The sequence below is a fragment of the Ovis aries genome, chromosome 2, assembly GCF_016772045.2.
Source record: "Ovis aries strain OAR_USU_Benz2616 breed Rambouillet chromosome 2, ARS-UI_Ramb_v3.0, whole genome shotgun sequence".
NCBI classification, from domain to species: Eukaryota; Metazoa; Chordata; class Mammalia; order Artiodactyla; family Bovidae; genus Ovis; species Ovis aries.
In genome coordinates, this window is record NC_056055.1 from 103123459 (window position 1) to 103129554 (window position 6096).

A 6096-nucleotide genomic window follows, 5' to 3' on the forward strand; every position below is an offset into this window, starting at 1 on the left:
ACTGATGCTAAAGCTGAAGCTCCAATATTTTGGTCACCTGATGCGAAGAACTGCCTCATTGGAAAAGACTCTGATGCTGTGAAAGATTGAGGGCGGGAGGAGAAGGAGATGACAGGATGAGACGGTTGGATGACATCACCGACTCGATGGACATGAGTTACTCGAGTAAGCTCTGGGAGTTGGTGATGGACAGGGAAGCCTGGAATGCTGCAGTCCATGGGGTCACAAGGAGTTGGACAGGACTGAGTGACTGAACTGAACTGACCATTACTATTAGTATTATTTTGACCCAGATTCAAATCATCTGAATCTTCTCAAGACAATTCCAACAGTATTCCCTATATCATGACTAATATCCATATCTCCCTGGGTTTGACAGATTGGCAAATATCTCCTAAGTACCAGTAATGTATAGGGTAGCCTTGCCTGCTCTCAGAGAAGCCGAGTCTCTGAGGCTCTCTACGGTTAGCTCTTTTGCTCTGAATGGCGATTCAGCCTTTACTACAGTAACTATAAGGCAAGCTAACTTGACTGCAATTATACGGTGCATCTGGGCATTGGGACATGCTTTTTTATGACAGAATTGTTTAAGTAATTACCTGCATCAGTATTTACAGTGGAGTGGGGTGTTAATATCATTGAGCTCGTCAACTCTTGCCTTTTTTTTAAAAAAGATAATTTGATGTGGACCAATTTTGAAGTCTTTACTGAATTCGCAATAAGATTGCTTCTGTTCTGTGTTTTGGTTTTTTGGCTGGGAGACATGTGGGATCTTAGCTTCCCCACCAGGGAGGGAACTGGCACCCCCTGTATTGGAAGGCGAAGTCTTAACCCCTGATCCACCAGGGGGGTCCCTGCTCTTCCCACCTTAGCAAATGCTTCTCTATGCCTTACTTTTGTTAATTGATATGTCCCCCATTACCTCTTGACTTTAAAAAGTACATCTACAAGCTTTCAAGAGTTTGAGAAGAGGTGTGTGTGTTGCACAAAGTCAGGGGACAGTGGAAAGGAGAAAAGAGGAAACCTTGTCATTTTTGTAGAGAGCATGGAGAAGAGTCAAGACAGTGGACAGACATGGAACAGGATCCTTGCAAATCATAGAGTGTGTGTGCTGTTTCTGCTTCTGATATCACCTCTAATATTTTTCACTCTCGGATAATAACAGAGAAGATCCAGCATTACAATAGGTTTTAAGTTTCCCTTCCGGTAAATCTCCACTCTGACATCTCTTCCTGGGCTGACAGCAAAACAGGGCTTAAATCACTGGTGAATCACAGGATCTGAATCACCTCTACCAAAATGTCAAGGTACAGACATCCTGTAAAGGGGATTTGGTACTGGTTTCTAGGAGTAGTGCTAATTTTTAATGAAGTATTGAATTTAAAACAGAAGTGAGTTAGAAATTTTGGTCCAGTGCGGTATGAGCTAGGAGTCTCCAGAGAAACAGAGTGTGTGTGTGTGTGTGTGTGTGTGTGTGTGTGTGTGTGTGTGTGTTTATATATGAAGATATTTAGTGTAAGGAATTGGCTCATGCAAAGGCTGAAAAGCCCTAAGCTCTGCAATCAGCAAGCCAGAGACCCAGGAGAGCTGATGGTTTTATTCCAATCTGAGCCCAAAGACCCAGGAAAACTGACGGTATAAGTTCTAGTCCCCAAACTGGCAGGTTTGAGACTGAGAAAGAGCCAGTGTTTCAGTTTTGAGTCTAACGGTGGGAGAAAACCGGATGTCCCAGCTAAACAGTCAGGCAGAATGAGTTCCCTCTGACTCAGCTGGTTTGTTCAGTTCAGGCCTTTGCCTGATTGGACACGGTCCACCAACATTAGAGAGGGCAATCTGCTTGACTTAGTCTACCAATTCAAGTGTGACTCTCATTCAGAGAGACTGTCCCAGACACACCCAGAACCATGTGTGACCAAATGTCTGGGCCCTGTGCACACCCACCCCTCACCCCTTAGCCCAGTCAAGCTGACACAAACTTAACCATCACAAATACGTCTTCCTCCACGTTATTTGGTCTTTGGATAATCACTTCCACTTTTACGAAAAGAAAGGAGAGGATAGGATGAGAGAAAATTCTTTTCCTGACAACTCCACAGCTCCTGGTTTAAACGGTGGTTGAATCCTTTACTCAGATTCACCTGATGTGAACACATCAGTCACTGAATTACGATAAAAGTACTAGCTACTCAGATTTTTCTTTCCACTGGCACCACTCTGAGGAGAAGGGAGCCCCAGGAGAGTTACAGAAGTGATTTCTTAATTTTGAAAAAATCTTTTCACCACGCCACATGGCATGTGGGACTTTAAAGTTCCCTGGCCTGGGTTTGAACCCGTACCTCCTGCATTGGCAGCATGGTGTCAACCACTGGACTACCAGGGAAGTCCTGGGACTGATTTCTTTATTGTAGGTATGCTCTGCCTTTGCTGCAGTTATTTTTCAGATAATAGATTGTGTATTAGAACCTTAGTTTTTCATACCTGGTTTGTGTTTTCCCTTAAGTAGTGTGGAGGCACTGGAGGCTTGGAAGTGGGTCATTGTAATGAGAATTTGCTTTCCTTATGATTCTTCTTGTTGTTCAGTCGTGTCTGACTCTTTGTGACCCCATGGGCTGCAGCATGCCAGGCTTCCTTGTCCTTCACTATCTTCCACAGTTTGCTCAGACTCATGTCCACTGAGTCAATGATGCCATCCAACCATCTCACCCTCTGTTGCGCCGCCTTCTCCTCCTGCCTTCAATCTTTCCTAGCATCAGGATCTTTTCCAATGAGTAGGTTCTTTTGCATCAGGTGGCCAATATTTTGGAGCTTCAGCGTCAGTCCTTCCACTGAATGCTGCTGCTGCTGCTAAGTCGCTTCAGTCGTGTCTGACTCTGTGCGACCCCATGGATGGCAGCCCACCAGGCTCCCCCATCCCTGGGATTCTCCAGGCAAGAACACTGGAGTGGGTTGCCATTTCCTTCTCCAGTGCATGAAAGTGAAAAGTGAAAGTGAAGTCACTCAGTCGTGTGCAACTCTTAGCGACCCCATGGACTGCAGCCTACCAGGCTCCTCCGTCCATGGGATTTTCCAGGCAAGAGTACTGGAGTGGGTTGCCATTGCTTTCTCCACCTTCCACTGAATATTCAGGGCTTATTTCCTTTAGGACTGACTGGTTTGATCACCCTGCCGTCCAAGGGACTCTCAAGAGTCTTCTCCAGCACCATAGTTCAAAAGCATCAATTCTTTCTTATGATACAGTTTTCTTACTTACTAGTTTGTTCATTTTTGGCTGTGCTGGGTCTTCACTGCTGCTCACAGGCTCTCTCTAGTTAGAGGGTGGGGGCTGCTCTTTGTTGCGGTGTGTGGGCTTCTCATGCAGCGGCTTCTCTTGTCGCAGAGCATGGGCTCTAGAGTCTGCAGGCTTCCGCAGTTGTGGAGTATGGGGTTAGTTGTCCTGAGACATGTGGAATCTCCCTGGACCAGGAATTGAGCCCATGTCCCCTGAACTGGCAGGTAGATTCTTAACCACTGGACCACCAGGGATGTTTTCTTAAGGCAGATCAAATTAGCTTCTCTTGGTGGTAATGATCATTGGATATAGCAGTTATATCAGCCTGACTTTACTAGTTCTCAAAGTATGTTTCCTGGGTCAACAGCAGCATCATCTGGGAATTTGTTAGAACTAGACAATCTCAGTCTCACCCCAGATCTACTGAATCAGAAACTCTAGAGGTGGGACTCAGAGATCTGCATTATAACAAGTCTTCTCAATAAATCTCAAGTTTGAGAACGCCTGATCTAGTATATTTGCAGTTAAGTTGCTTGCTAATGATGTATGTAATCTTGAAATTGAGCCAAAAGCTAGAGAGGCAGCCAATTATAACTCCAGAGAACTGCAAAACTATCCAGATCACATTCTTCCTCTGAGCGGATATTTTCATCACAGTGCGGTAAATGTAAGGCTTGCTCAGTTTGGTCAGATGTCCTTTGATGTGTTTTCATTGGCTGGAAGGCGGCAGGCTCACCCACTAATGACAGGTGTCATGCCTCAGTGTCCTTTCATAGTGCATTAAAGAGGATCCAGGGTTCCTCTCTGGAAAGTCTAGGATAGGCAGACCTAGTTTGCTCAATGGTTGAAACACAAATTGTGCTTCCTGTGGCCCAAATGGGGAGAAATGGATGAGGGGGAAGAGACCTCTGCAGGTAAATTTCATATTGAAGTTCTGCCTCTTAGCATTTTCTTCCTCTGTGGGCTTACAGAGCTTCTGAAGATTAAAGAAGCTCATTTAAAGTGGACAGTGATTAAGCACCCTTATTGTTACTGTCAGCAACTGAGGGACTTACTGCTTCCCCAGCTCTGTTTCAAAGAAAAGTCTTTCAGGGCCTGCTGCTTACCTGGGCAGCAGCTACTGTGGAGAGAGTTATTTTCACATTTTTTCTTCTCAGAATCAAGTAGAGGGAGGGAGAATTACTCAGGAGGGACAAATATCCCTGTTACTGGTAGTAATAACAATTTAATATTGATGTTCTTTAAAAACACGTGTAACATGTACAGCACAGGGAACTCTGCTCACTGTTAGGTGGCAGCCTGGAAGGGAGAGGAGTCTGGGGGAGAATGCATACCTGTGTATGTATGGCCGAGTCCCTTTGCTGTGCACCTGAAGCTGCTGCAACATTGCTAATCAGCTGTACTCTAGTATAAATAAAAAGTTAGAGTACACATAACAGTTTTTCCTTGAAGATTCCAAAGACTGCATATATCGCTAAAGAAATTACTTCCAAACTGAATTAGGTGTTCCTGCATGTAACTCCCTAAGCTTCTCCCTTTCATAGAATTAAGTACAGTGCTCAGATTATCTGCCTACTTGCTAGTTTCCTTATTAGATGAAAAATTCTAAGAGGGCAGAGGTTTTTTTTTTTTTTTTTTTTTACCTTGCTCGTTGTATCCGTGATGCTCCTCACATCGTATGTGTTCAGTGAATTTTTGTTTAGTGAATGAATTTTGTGATCCCCCTAGGTGTCACAGCCTATGCATGGTGCTGGCTATAGAGAGGCACATAAAGCAGGCTCCTGGCCATCAAGATATTACAGTCTTGGGACTTCCCTGGTGGCCCAGCAGTTAAGAATCCACCTTACAATGCAGGGGCCACAGGTTTGATCCCTGATAGTGGTGCTAAGGGGCTTCCCAGATGGCACTAGTGGTGAAGAACCCGCCCACCAGTGCAGGAGACATAAGAGACGCAGGTTCGATCTCTGGTTTGGGAAGATCCCCTAGAGGAGGGCATGGCAACCCACTCCAGTATTCTTGCCTGGAGAATCCCCATGAACAGAGGAGCCTAGGGGTCTATAGTCTATGGGGTTGCAAAGAGTCAGACACGACTGAAGCAACTTAGCATGCATATGGGGGCGCTAAGATCCCACATGCCACAGGACAGCTGAGCCTGTGTGCGGCTACAACTGAACCCTCGTGCCACAACTGGAGAGCCTGTGGGCTGCAAACAAATAATAAATAGTTTTTTAAGATACTATAGTCTTGTAGAAAAGGCAGACTAGAGTGGTTACTCCATAGGATAAGGAAGACTTCACAGAGGAACTGACATCTAGTGGGCTTTTGCAGGTTGAATAGATGTTTGCCAGGAAGACAAGCTGAAGTGGGAAGGCATGAGGAAGGTGTCAGATTCAGGCACCAGGATGGGTCAGGATACACAGTTGTGAAGCTGCAGGGGCCATTCCCAGGAGGTGATTCAGCGCTAGTGAAATACCAGTGGTGAATTTACAGAGGGGAGAATGGATGGGAAATACACTCCATCGTGAGGCCAGTTAAGGGGCTTAGAAGTTAGAACCATGGGGATTCATTAAAGGGATTTAACCACGGAGGTCATGAGGTGGCCGCTGAAGGATGAACTGCTTAGGAAAGATGAGAGTTGACAGGGTCTGCCCCAGGGTGGTGGTGGACACAGAACCGTCTGTAGATGGAAACTGACCAGAAGGAGGGGAGAGGAGAGTTGAAATGACCACACTGGAGACAGAGCTGCCCTACTGTCCAGATTTAAAATAATTTTTAAAAATTTATTCATGTATTTCTTTGGCTGCACTGGGTCTTAGTTGTGGCCCTCA

The 6096-nt window shown here is 45.4% G+C and overlaps 1 protein-coding gene across 6 annotated transcripts in view; it reads left to right on the forward strand.

The window, feature by feature from the left end:
* Window positions 1-6096, forward strand: part of EXTL3 (exostosin like glycosyltransferase 3) — a 131750-nt gene that overhangs the window by 43393 nt on the left and 82261 nt on the right. The gene's annotated exons all lie outside the window — the stretch shown is intronic.